The following is a 14,494-nucleotide window of genomic DNA, read 5'->3' as shown; positions in this document are numbered from 1 at the left end:
TATCTTTCATACAAGACATCCTTTTTTTTTTTTTTCTATAAGTATCAGAAATCTCTTTAGATTTGTCATTCGGAAATTCTAGCATGTTAAGTTGAATAGCTTTCAGGGAAAAAAGAATGAAATCATGGAGGTTGGTTTAGGAGGCAAGATTTGATAGCCATGTGAGTGCTAATAAAGCTGGGCACATGGCATGGTGAAGGAAAAGAAGTTGCAGACACATTTTTTGGGTGAACTTTTGAGGAAGTGACAACTGGGTTGGTATGAATCATGAAGGGGGAAGGGAAGAGGCAAGATGAAGAGACTGGTAAGCTAGTATTTACTGAATACTCACTCTGTAAAGTATGGTGCTTAGTATTTTAGTAAAATTACTGCATATAATGCTTGCTAATTTCAAGGTCAAAGGTCATGGGTTTTTGTGTTTGTGAAAATAGGAAGTTGAGGCAAAGAGGAGTTAGAACATTTATATTAATAAACAGAACTTCCAAGCAGAAGGCTCTTGCAAGTTCAGTCCTGTTAGATGTTATAATCCCTCATTTGTCTACCTTACCTCCCTAAAAATGCATTTAACAGGAAAAGATTGAGTCTTAGTGAAAGAAAAAAGGATAGTACTACTAATGATGATAAGAGGAAAAACTAGCCATGGGGAATGATAATGACTTTGGTTTGCACACTGTAGCAGAAAACTTGGGTTGTCATATCCATTCTCCTTTTCTTCCATGATAAATTACCTTCCAATTTTTAACTGGTACCCAGCTGTCTAGAATGAAGAATACAATTTCCAGTTTCATTTACAAACAGGTGCTGACATGTGACCAAAGTCTGGCCAGTAGAAAGTAGGTGAAATGTTAAGTTCAGTGTCCGGGTAATGTCATTAAGGAACAAAGTTACGCTCTACCTCTGTACCTTCTCCTTAATAGAGGGCCGGTGGAGGCCACGGCTTCAACAGCAGTTCTGAATGATTTATCTTTTGGGCCATGAGACTAGAAACCACAACAGAGAATAGTAAGAGAAGTGGCTTGGATCCCTTCCACTGTGAAGTGAAAGAAAGAATAAACTTGTTTAAATTATGATTACTCTAGAATTTCTGCCATGGGAAGCATAATCTTATCCTTCCAGAAACTAATATACTGAATTTGATTCCTATTACTTCCTCATTCCTTTTCCTATTATATATAAGTAATAAATACCTTCAATGCATAAATACCTATACTTCTATTTACATGTTATTCATTGTCTTAAATATGTTGAATGATTATTTTTAGTCATATGATTAATATTCTTTCCTCCTGTGAAAAGTATTTTGTGTACTTGAACTTAGATATCAGGTATAATTTGGAATTGAATTCATCTATTTCATATGCTAGCTGTCTGTCCATGGAAAACTCCTCAGTGCCTCTGAAAATCATTTTTCTCACCTCTAAAATAAAGACAAGAGTATCTGCCTGCCTTAAGCATCACTATGTAGAGTAAATGAAAAAATATATAGAAAATACTAAGTAAATTTTAGTTCTCCTCTAGCTCATGACTCGTGCCTGGCACACAAAATGTGGTAATTGTTGCGTGAATTCTAGTTTGACAAGTCAAAGCCCCAAAATAAATGTAGTTCAAGTATTAAACTCAAGACCATATTGTGAAAACTCTGGACATGAGGCTAAAGAATTCTCACAATTTTTTTTTTTTGAGAGTTGGCTGTAATTTAATGCCTTATGTATTTTTTTCAATTTAAATTTTTATGAATGAAAAGACTCCATGGAGACGTATGCTCCTGGGTAAAGAAGGACTTAAATTTGTGTGCAGATACCTCAAAATTTACAGAGTATATACTCTTGGATAGTACAAAAGTAACACAAACCTTCAACTTCCGTAACATATAATATCTCAATTCTGATTCTTAGTTGACTCCCATGGACTACTCACATAAATTTGTAATACTGTATCCCATTTAAAAGGCAGTAAATATTTTGAGCTAAAGATGCCAATACTAGAATTATTTAGGTAATTGTCATCAAATAAATAACATTACTAATAAATGCATAATGATAAGAACAGTTGGGAAATCTTCAAAAGAAAAGAAATGTTTCTGGAACCAGTAATGAGTTGTATAGGAAACATCATCTCTGGCTATCAAATGACCATATTTGATTTCTAGGAAAACTATGGGAACTTTAAGGACATACATGTTTCTTTAGAATGAACATTTAAGCATCTATCTAGTTCTTGTAGGGCTATGGATTGTTTCAAGTTATTTCCCTAAACAATATGTAATGTATAATAAATAAATAACATACAATAAATAATTGAAAAAGGGCTTACAGAGTCTGCGTGTAGGAGACATTTTGGTAGAGGACGAGAAAGAAGTTAAACAAAAAGGGTGATGACTTATTAAGGAAAGTCACGTTAGTGGCAGGAACACAAGCTTCTTTTGTCATCTTGGATGCAGTTAGGATACACATTGCTTTAAGTTACTTTAATTACTGCAGTATGTTCCTTTGAATGTGTTACTGAACACTTGGGGGGCTAGGTCATGCTCAGCATTTTGTTTAGGTTGCATGGTGGTTGTAACATGGAAAGGTTTTTTTTTTTTTAATTTCCTAATAAAAGTGGGTTTTAACTACATGTAAAGAAATACTGAAACTGGGGGACCCTTTGACTCAAATATACATCAGAAACAATATGGAGCATTCATTTCAGGGACATGCATTGATGGTGTATTACATACTGCAACTTTGGAGCTAGGCAGAAAAGAATGATTGAATTTTTGGTAACTAACCTCAAACTGCTACATCTGTATTTTGTATGTGCTCCTTGAATCCTGTAAGAGAGGAAAAGCAAAAGGACTTAAAATAAAATAGGAAAACACACGGGTGATTACAGATAAAGCTATCATTCTTACTCTAAGCTGGCCATGTACTCTCCTGTAGGTAGAAATCAAATCTCATTTATTCTTAGAACTTAGGATATGGATATACTCCACAATTATTTGTCAAATGAATAAAAGTGTAGATGGTGAATTCAAATGACCATCCCACACTATGCTACAATATCTCTTTTTTCAGTTTTATATATATATGAATATAAACCATGAGTGAGAGTTGATATATCTATAAATGACATACATATATATACAAAAACTATGTTTAAATTATGTGTTTATGTGTGCACATATAGGTAAGATAATGAGATTGATAATAGTAATGATATCTGGTTAATATATATTAAACTTCCACTGTATTCTAGATGCAGTACTAGGTGCTACCATTTTCTTCCTTTCTTTCTTTCTTTCTTTTTTTTTTTTTTTTAAAGATTTTATTTGTTTATTTGACAGAGAGAGACACAGAGAGAGGGAACACAAGCACGGGGAGTGGGAAAGGGAGAAGCAGGTTTCCTGCTGAGCACGGAGCCCAATGTGGGGCTCCATCCCAGGACCCTGGGATCATGACCTGAGCTGAAGGCAGCCGTTTGACTGAGCCGCCCAGGTGCCCACAGGTGCTGCCATTTTCTGCTTAATCATCACATGAGTCCATAAATTAAAAATTCCCACAAACATTGTACCATTAGGAAAATGAATGTGAATGCCACATTGTTAGTGGCAGGGCAAAATTTCAATGCAAGTATATTTGCTCAAAGAGACGACACTTTTAACCAGTATGTATATATCTATAAAGATATCCATAAGATCAAATGAACAACCATAGTTCACTTTCTTTTTTCATGAACTTATAACAAAAGGTTTGAAAATGTTTTACTTTTGTATGCAGCCACATATACATGCACAGAATAAAGAAAACGATGTGTCATTCTCACTATCCCAGTTATATCATTTCCTTGCTTTTAAGATGTTGTTCTAAAGGAGGTAGGGGCTACACCAATGAAGCTGGTTCATTGTAATATGTTCAGAGTGAATTATAATGTAACTTGCTTTTTTGAATGAAGCAGGAATATGATTCCTATTGGTGTTCTATTATCAACACCTATATGAAGTATTGCATAGAACATAAATGTATCATTATATGGAATATGAAATCAGAATTATTTTGGCCTCTGTTCCTTTCATTAGTTTAGAGTCATAAGATTTGACCTCCAGTTAAGTCCTTAGTCCATGAAACTCTTAGCAGGTTTCTCAGCTCATAGCCTGGACATCCTCCAGAGTTCTCTCATGTTCTGGACTCTACTCAAAACTGTCAGCCTCCTGAGTCACCTGATAAATGAGCTGAAGCGGTGTTCTCAAATGTCATGTATGCTGCTTCCAAATCCAGATAGGCGAACCAAACTGTGTGCCTCTTTCTTAGACGTACAAAGTGCAAGGCCAGAGGGTCTAAAGGGTCTGTCCTTTACCTTAAGGGGGATATCCTAAAAATCAACATATCACCATACTCCTAAGACCCTCTCTGATGAGCCCATGAATCTCTGTGGGCTTATCTTGGACCCTCTAGGTCCAATGTGTCTAACAAGTCCACACAGAGTACTTGGACTTTATACACCAGTTCCAATTTCCATGAAGTTATAGTCCCTTTCTATGAAATTAGTGACTTTCTGCCGCATACAAAGAAGACCAAGCATCCTGTGTACTCTCTTATGATAGAGACAGCAAACAATTGAACATGGCTCTGGACCATGATTGTAAAACCTTACGGTTGCCCTTCTTGCATAAAGGTAAGACAAAGATATAATTATCTTTATTGATAGGATTGAAAAATATCTGTTTGCCAGATCAACAGATCCATACCAAAGCCAGCTGTTGTGTTGATATATTCAAGTAAGAACAACACATCTACCTTGCCACCGCAATTGGAGCCACTTGGTAAAGTTGATATTCCATTGCCATCTGTATAGTTTTTTCCAAGAGCCGTTCAAAAGAAGTTAATGGAAATATAATGGTAACTACCACACCTATATCCTTAAATCTTTAAGGATGGCACTACACCTTGCAATTATGTCTAGAATATGGTATTGCTTCTGAAGTTTCAAGAGTGAGAAATTTCAGGGGCTTTCATTTGGTCCTTTTTATGCTACTTGAATGGCTCTTACTGACAGGTCAAGGGTCAGTATTAGGGTTTTCCAGCTACAAAATGTATGAATCCTAATGAGGCAGTTGGGGATTAAAGAAATAACCACAGAGTGGGTCTTTGGTTTAGGTCTTAGACTCTTTCTGTTACATGGTCTGTTTTACCCCACAGTTTAACTGAGAAGTCAAGCTTACTTTTATGTCCCTGATTTCAGTGTCAGGTTTTATATGAGTTTATTTCTTGAAGAGAGGAGTATCAAATAATTGGTGGACATATTTTAACCTGGCTATAATGTGTGATGGTAGAAAGTCCATGTTAGCCACATACTTTTATTTTGCTTCAGGAAATACGCCAAAGATACTCTTTAATGTATACTCCATTTATCCTGTTTGGTGTTCTGTTTCTCTTAGAATTGATGGGAACAACAAAAACAAAATGACTTTCTGACCCTGACTATCTTGAACATTTTTTGGCTGGATATTGCATTTTTTTTCTATGTTTAGGATAGATTGTTTCCACTGAATCATCAGATTATTTGAAGTGGAAATAATCTATCCTAAACATAGATAGATTATTAACTAGGTCAGTGTTTTTAAAAGCTGGCTGTGGAAATGTTTGTTGTTGTTGTTGTTTTAATTGTAGTTTTCTATGGGGGAACAGTATCTCTGCTACACATTTAGCCAAGTAAATGGAATTTCTTTTTTAATTTCTTTTTTTATTGTTAGTCACCACACAGTACATCATTAGTGTTTGATGTGGTATTCAGTGATTCATTATTTACATATAACACCCAGTACTCACTACAACATGTGCCCTCCTTTAATACTGATCCCCCCGCTACCCTGTCCTTCCACCCCCACAGATACTTTTCCAAAGAAGACATACAAGTGGCTCACAGACACATGAAAGAATGTTCAGCATCATTACCCATCACCTTACCAGTTAGGAAGGAAATCACAAATATTGGCGAGGATGTGGAGAAAGGGGAGCCCTCCTACGCTGTTGGTGGGAATGCAAGCTGGTGCAGCCATTCTGGACAACAGTATGGAGGTTCCTCAAAAAGTTAAAAAAAATAGAGCTACCGTATGACCCAGCAATTGCACTGCTGGGTAAATGAAATTTCTAAGCAGTAGGTACAATCATCTGCATTTTCAACAAACTCCACAGCTAAATTTTGCTCTATTGGTTTAAAAACTGCTGAAGTCAATTAAGTTTCTCTCTGTCTTAAATCATCACTTTCAAAGTTCTGCTTTGATTTTATTTTCCTGGTTCACTAATGGTCACAAAATACAATTTGAGATAACGGTCTACAGCATCATACTTTACATTTCAATTAATTACTCTTATCATTACGTGATTGTGGTCTCTCTTTCTGGGACTCTGTGGCCTTCACATAGTAGAATCATCAATTCCTGGCATTGATTATTTTATATAATGGACTTCTTTCTGAATTTCTTTCTTAGACTCTAAGTTCCTATGGGAAAAATGTTACTGAGAGTGTGGATTAGGTTCTATAATCTTTAAGTTATGGTTCTTTAGCCCTAGGCTTTCCTTTCTGTGCACACTTTAAAATATTACTGAGAGTGGACACAGAATTATTTGAAGTTCAAAAATGAGTCTCTTGATACATGAAGAATCATTTTATATTTATGTAAAAGTTTTGGGGTTTTTTTGTTTGTTTCATTTTTAATATTAGCATAGAAACTGAAAAACAGAGAAAATGCCTCATGTGTTCTGTTAGGCTAACCTAAATATAGTCACATTACTCGTATCATTCAGTTGATGTCATCCGATACCATTCGGGCCTCTTGTTTTTATCCTTTTTTTTTAATTTGTTGGTTTAATTTTAAGTAATATTTGAAAATGCTTTACAAAGTAGACAATATAGAACCTCTAAAAAGAAAACACATAACCTATGTTCCGTTTCGGCCTACCCCCACTCCCATTTCTCTGAAGTAACCTCTTAATTTTTTTCTAGGTTCAGTCTTGTAGTAGTTCCCGCCCCATGTATGTATGCATAGTTAGCACAATGTAGTGGCTTAAAGTGTGGAACTAAAGTACTGACTTCAAATCTTGACTCACCACTTACGAGCTGGGTCACCTTGGGCTTAAATTTCTATGCCTCCATTTTGTCATCTATAAAATGAAGATGAGAATATCAAGTTTGTAAGTCCTAATACCTTAAAGTATTCTATTTTATTATTTTTTTAAGATTTTATTTATTTATTTGACAGAGAGCACAAGTAGGCAGAGAGTCAGGCAGAGAGAGAGGAGGAAGCAGGCTCCCTGCCAAGCAGAGAGAGCCTAATGCGGGTCTCAGTCCCAGGACCCTGGGATTATGAACTGAGCTGAAGGCAGAGGCTTTAACCCACTGAGCCACCCAGGTGCCCCAACCTTAGAATACTGTTTGGCAAGTAGAACACTAGCTGTTCTTAGTACCTCCAAATCTCTAAATACTAAATAGTTAATAGCTGTATTGCTATTTTTTTAAGTTATCAATTTAAAATATTTTCTACTGATGGGATGAAAATTTAACTTACATAGACCAGGTTATCTGTCTGCTTCACTATAGTCATTTCTGTATCTATTTTAGGCCATGTTACTTATTTTACTTCATATTTCAGTAATTTCTAGTCCCTTTACCCTTTTCCAGAAATGTGTTGGAATCTCCTATATACTGAAAGTTCTCCTCCAACCCATTTTATTAGAGTTATATACTTATTAGGTTTTTACTACTATTTGAGTGGGGTTTGAGAAGAAAGGAGATAAGTAATATGGACGATAAATAATAAGGAGATAAATAATAATAAGATTAGATGACCTCTTGAGTTTAAAAGAGATGAATTTTCATTAAAAATCATAAGTGAGATAAAGAAGGCAAAATGATATGTACTTGTATGTGAACAGGGAAGATAGAGAATTCTTTGAAAATTTCTTTCAGTTATCTAATATTTTTGATACTTAATCTCCCATCTATAAGATAAAGTACAGGAACATATTGACTTCTGAGTTCCTTCCAACTTGAACTTTTTATCATTATATTAGGGTTTTTTTTTTTTTCCTTACAAATCTCTATCCTCCTCCTCACTGAACTCTGCTAGCCTAGTCAGTATCAGCGAAACATCATCTACACATACTGCCCTCTCCCTTTATATCCTCTGTTCACATCTACACACCAAATTTGAAAGATAACACAGAAACATTCTGCCACCTTTCATTAATAATCAACTTCTTTCAAGATTAGTAATTAAAGGGAAATACTCTGTAAGCTTTTATCTTCACTGTTGTTGAAGAATTAAGCTCAGAAATGGCCATTGTAGTTAATGTATTTGGGAAATATTTAGTTACATATTTGGGGGATATATCTATTAATGGCTTCTGCATATTTTGACCTAATAAAGCTGGTAGAATATTACTGTCCTCAGGAAAGCTTACTCATTGATGAAGTTTGAGTTAAAGGGCCCTTCAGAGGCATACATCCAGGATTCATCATGATTTTTCCAGTTTCTTCACATCCATCCAAGGTCAAGTCAGTTCATCAGGAACTATGCTTTACTTCTTATATGTATGTATAAGAAGTTGACCCTTGGGGGTGCCTGGATGGCTCAGTTGGTAAGCAGCTGCTTTGCTCAAGTTATGATCCCAGGGTCCTGGGATTGAGCCCTATGTCGAGCCCTCTGCTCAGTGGGGCTTGCTTGTCCCTCTCCCTCTGCCTGCTGCTCGCCCTGCTTGGCCCCTCTCCCTCTCTTTCTCTGTCAAATGAGTAAATAAAATTAAAAAAAAAAATCAAGTTGACCCTTGGAAACACAGGACTGAGGACACAAAACCCCTGTTCAGTAAAAAATCTGTGTAGACCTTTTGGCTCCTCAAGAATTTACTAAGAGCCTATTATTGATCAGAAGACTTACCAATAACAAAAATAATTAACTTATATTTTGCATGTTACATGTATTATATACTATATTCTTACAATAAAGTAAGCTAAAGAAAAGATGTTATTAAAGAAATCATAAGGAAAACATCCTTACTATTATACTGTACTGTGTTTTTCAAAAAAATCTACATATAGGTGGACCCACTTGTATGTTCAAACCCATATTGTTTAAGGGTCAACTGTTGTATATATGTATGTGTATTACTATGTATATATGTATGTGTATTACTATGTATATATGTATGTGTATTACATGTATTACTATGTGTGCCTTTTCTCAGCATTTTCGCTGATACTACCCTCTGTTGGGTCACCCCTATACATCTCTGGTCTCCTAAACTAATCTCCTAACGAATCCCTTTGATCCCAATCTTTTCTCTACATTTGATTATTTTAAAGATTTTGTTTGTTTGTTTGTGTATTTATTAGACAGAGAGAGAGAGAGAGAGAGACAGTGAGAGAGGGAACACAAGCAGGGGGAAGGGGAGTGGGAGAGGGAGAAGCAGGCTTCACCCTGGGCAGGGAGCCTGATGCGGGCTCTGACCTGACTGCAAGACAGATGTTTAATGACTGAGCACCCCAGAGGTCCCTACATTTCCTTATTTTGAAAGGCTTCACAACACAATCAAAACTCCTACCACGACCTATAAACGTTTCTTAATCTGACCTGACCTCCTCCTACCTTCTCTTTGCTCTGTTCCTACAATAATGGCTTTGTTCTTTCTCTAATACACCCATACCTTTCCATCCTTTGGACTTTAGGCTTGTGGTAGCCCTGCCTAGAATGGTCTCCCAGCTTTTTCTGTGGCTGATGTATTTTATATTCGGTTCTTTGCTTCATTGAATGACCTCAGAGAAGCCTTTTGAAAGAACCATGCTCTTCCCTCATCCCCTCCCAACATAGCATTCTGTTCCCTTTATCTTAACTTATAATCCTCATAGCACTTACCATTTTGTACTGTCACATGGAATTATTTATATTTATGGATATATGTTTGTTTATATTTTACTTCTGCCTCTGTCTCTGTCTTTGTCTCTTTCTCTTTCTCCTTCCCTCACCCAAAGAAGGTGAGGCGGAGGTTTTGCCTGCCCCCTTTTCTGCTGTACTGCTCTTTATAGCACCTAGGATAGTGCCTAAAAAATAATAGGCACTTAAGATATTTTAACATTAAATTCTAATTGCATGTTTAATTACTTATAATTCCGAGTAGTCTGGAAGCAATTGCAGAGCAGGAACCATGTCTGCTTTACCATTTGATTCCTAATTCAAACTAGAGTTCTTTTAATGGTCTTAAAAGAGAGAAGGAATAAAAGTTCTGAATTCAACAGTGAGTCTTATCTAGAAACTACTTTTTGTGACATTGATATGAAATGTTCTAAAAATTTAATTATTGGCTTCATGGCATTTCTAGGCTGAGGGGCACTTTGAATAACTTTTTAAAAATGACAGTCAACTTTTAAAATTGAAAATCCACCCCAATTTTTTTTATGATGATGACTTTGCAAGTATTTGTGGTTTTCTGTCTCTTACATACAGACATCTTCAGTTTATCAATGTCCTCCACTGCAGTTAGACACACTGTATTAGAAATGAGGACATTTTCAATAAGCCTAGGAATTCAGGCAAATCACTGAACCCTAAGGAACCCCATCTGCTTCATTTGTAAGCTGAGAAGAATGGTATAGAGGTTCTCCAAAATGCTGTTTTTCTTGCCATACCACATGTTTTATGTCATAATGTTATCGCTTTCCATAAAAGGGTAGTGAGTCTTTATTAATCATACAGTCAAACGTTAGTACCACTTGGAGATGGGTTTAGTTCTGCATGACTGTTTCAGGAACATTGTTTTAGTGTTTGGGTAGTGGTTAACTAGTGGATTATGCTTTCATGAGCTGAGCACACTAGCATTTGTTCTGCTGTCTGTATGGATTACATAAACAGAGCCTCTTCAGTTCAGTTAGGCAAGGTTGCTGAACCTTGACTTTATTTCTCTATTGGATTATCATGTCTTATTAAGGCAGATGACTTTGAATTAAAAAAAAAAAACTCTAAAAAAATTCTAAAAACCATGTTCAATGCTTTATAGTATTGTTTCACAATGTTTGTGGGTAAAATGAATGTATTCTTTAGATGAACAAATCATATGTTCAGTGATGATTGTCACTCAGATTCTCTTATTTACTATAAACATATTCTTTATTCTAAGCATTTTGTTTACTTCTCTAAATACCACTATTTTGCTAATCATTTTTTTTAGTTCATTCTCTTGAGCTACTCTAAAGTTCTTTAAATTTGATTTAATATAGAACCCAAACTACAAAGGCCAGACAAGGAATATGATTAATAGAGGCCATAAAGGAGTTCCTTTATAAGGTGTTAATTTTCTGATCACTAATGTTTCAATATCATCCTAATTTTTTCAGGAATAGTTAAATCTGTGGGGCACCTGGGTAGATCAGTTGGTTAAGAAAATGCCTTCAGCTCAGGTCATGATCCTCCAGGGTCCTGGGTTGGAGCCCTGCATTGGGCTCTCTGCTCAGCAGGGAGTCTGCTTCTCCCTCTCTCTTTGCCCTTCCCCTTGCTCATACTTCCCCCCTCTCTCTCAAATAAATAAAGAAAATCCTCCTCCTCATCCTCCTCCTTTCTTTTATCTTTCTTTTTCTTTTTCTTTCTTTCCTTCCTTCCTTCTATATGGCCCCTGCAAGGTATCTGGGTATGCTGGGGTGGGGGATGGATGGGGAAGTGTTAGAATCAGCACTTTTAGGAAAAACAGCTTAAGGAGAACTACTTTCTATTGATGATAAAGCCTTAGGCTAACCTTGATATGTGTAGTCTATACCTATGTTCTCAAGAGAGGGTGGCTAGGTTGATGTGGCACATAGGAGGCTCTCAGTTAATTGTTGAATGGGCTATTTTCCTTATATTCCTGTCGTTTCAGTCTCTGCCCTTCCTCCTGACTACTTCCCAACAGCACTTCATGGTGCTTCATCTCTCCATCCCATTTCTGCTCCTCAGACCCATAGGTTCTTCTCCACTACCTTATCTCCCTTTGGCAGCCAAATTTCCTTGTGCTTACTCCTCTTCTCCCAATGTTCATGCCTCTCCAGTCTGTCTTCTACCCACAGAAGTGTGTCTGGTCAAGGTCAGCCATAGCCCGACCTGCTAATTTCACATTGCTCAATTCTTACTGTACTTATTCTCTCCCACTGTTGAGAAATACTCTTCCATCAGCCTGTGTGACCTCAGATTTCCATTTGTTTTTTTTTTTCTTCCTCCCCCGGAGGATGCTCATCTCAGTCTCCTCGGCAGGTCCCTCTTTCTCTGCCGAGACGTTAAAAGTAGTGGCTATTAATATACTGCAGGGCTCTGGCCTTTAACCTCCTCTCTTCATTTTTTCGTGGCTCGTCTCACCTCCTTTGGCTTCAGTTACTAGTTACACTCTGTGGCTTCCCAGTCTACCTGTAACCCAAACACATCTCCTAAACCCAGAGGGATATTTTCTAGTACATATCAGATGTCTGGATATCCCACAGACAACCCAGACTCAAAATCTCCAAAGCCAAACTTGCCATTTCTCCTCAAAACCCACTTTCTCTTTTTCTTTTGTTTTTGTTTTGTTTTGTTTTATTGTGTTTTGTCTTGTTGTTGTTGTTGTTGTTATTGTTTTTTTACCTTTGGACTCTTTTCACCCATTTCTCCCCCTTCTGGCAGCCATCAGTCTTTTCTTCATATCTATGAGCTTTTATCTTTCTTTTTAAGATTCTAATGGTGAGAGATCTAATGGTGTTTGTCTTTCTCTGTCTGATTTCACTTAGCATAATGTCCTTGTTGCAAATAGCAAGATTTCATTCTTTTTTTATGGCTGAATAATATCCCATTGTGTGTGTGTATACTATAATATATACTATATATATATATATTATAATATATACCTATGTATAAACATAATGTATATAAAATGTACTATGATATATCTTTATATAACAATTTATCTGTTCATCAACCAGTGGTCACTGAGGTTTCTTCCATATCTTAGCTATTAGAAATCACTGCAGTGAAATAGCTACAGTGAACATGCAAAAGTATATATCTTTTTTTTTTTTAATTTATTTGACAGACAGAGATCACAAGTAGGCAGAGAGGCAGGCAGAGAGAGAGGAAGGGAAGCAAGCTCCCTGCTGAGCAGAGAGCCCAATGTGGGACTCGATCCCAGGACCCTGGAATCATGACCTGAGCCAAAGGCAGACGTTTAACGCTTAACAACTGAGCCACACAGGGCCCCCAAGATTTTATTTAATTTTCAAAATAATCTTTACACCCAATCTGGGGCTCAAACAACCCTGAGAACAAGAATCACATGCTCCACTAACTGAGCCGGCCAGCTGCCCCCTAACAAGTGTGGTTTTGATTCATTTCTCATTGTGGTTTTGAATTGCATTTCCTTGATGATTAATGATGTTGAGCATCTTTTCACATATCTGTTTACCATGTGTATGTCTTCTTTAGGAAATCGTCTATTCCGATTTTTGAATAGGATTGTTTGGGAATTTTTGCCATTGAGTTCTTTATATATTATGTTCTTTATGAGTTCTTTATATATTATGGATATGAGCTTCTTATCAGATATATGATTTGCAAATGTTTTCTCCTGTTCAGTAGTTTACCTTGTCATTTTGTTGATAGTTTCCTTTGCTGTGCAGAATCTTTGTAGTTTGATATAGTCCCACTTGATTTTTTTTGCTTTTGTTGTTTGTGCCTTTGATATCAGATTCAAGAACTCATTGCCAGGACTGATATCAAGGAACCTATGTTTTCTTCTTAGAGTTTTATGGTTTCAGGTCTTTTGTTCAAATCTTTAGTCCATTTTGGGTTAATGTTTTGTGTATAGGACAAGATAGATGTCAAGTTTCATTCTTTTGCATGTGGCTGTCCATTTTTTTCTAACACAATTTGAGACACTGTCCTTTCCTCATTGTATATTCTTGACTCCTCTATTGTAAATTAATTGACCATGTGTGTATGAGTGTATTTATGGGCTCTTCATTCTGTTTCATTGATCTGTGTGTCTGTTTTAATGCCAGTACTATACTGTTTTAATTACTACAGCTTTATTGTATAGTTTGAAGAGAGAGAGCATGATGCCTCCAGCTTTGGTCTTCTTTCTTAATATTGCCTTTGTTGTTTGGAGATTTTTATTATTGATTTTATTCAACTTTTAAGATTATTTGTTGTGTGTCTTTGAAAAATGCCACTGGATTTTGACAGGGATTGCATTGATGCAAAACTATAGATTGCTTTGAGTAGTATGGGCATATTAACAATATTGACTCTTCTAATCCATAAGCACACAATATCTCTCTATTCATTTGTGTCTTTTTCAATTTCTTTCATAATTGTCTTTTCAATATGCAAGCCTTGACCTCCATGGTAAAATCTATTCCCAGGTATTTTCTTCTTTTTGATGCAATTATAAATGGGATTGTTTTCTTAATATTACCCTTCCAGTATTTTGTTGTTAGTCTCTGAAACAGATTTTTGCATGTTGATTGCATA

This window comes from Mustela nivalis (genome assembly GCF_964662115.1).
Source record: "Mustela nivalis genome assembly, chromosome: 12".
Taxonomy (NCBI): Eukaryota; Metazoa; Chordata; class Mammalia; order Carnivora; family Mustelidae; genus Mustela; species Mustela nivalis.
Note: the sequence above shows the minus strand (reverse complement) of the source record.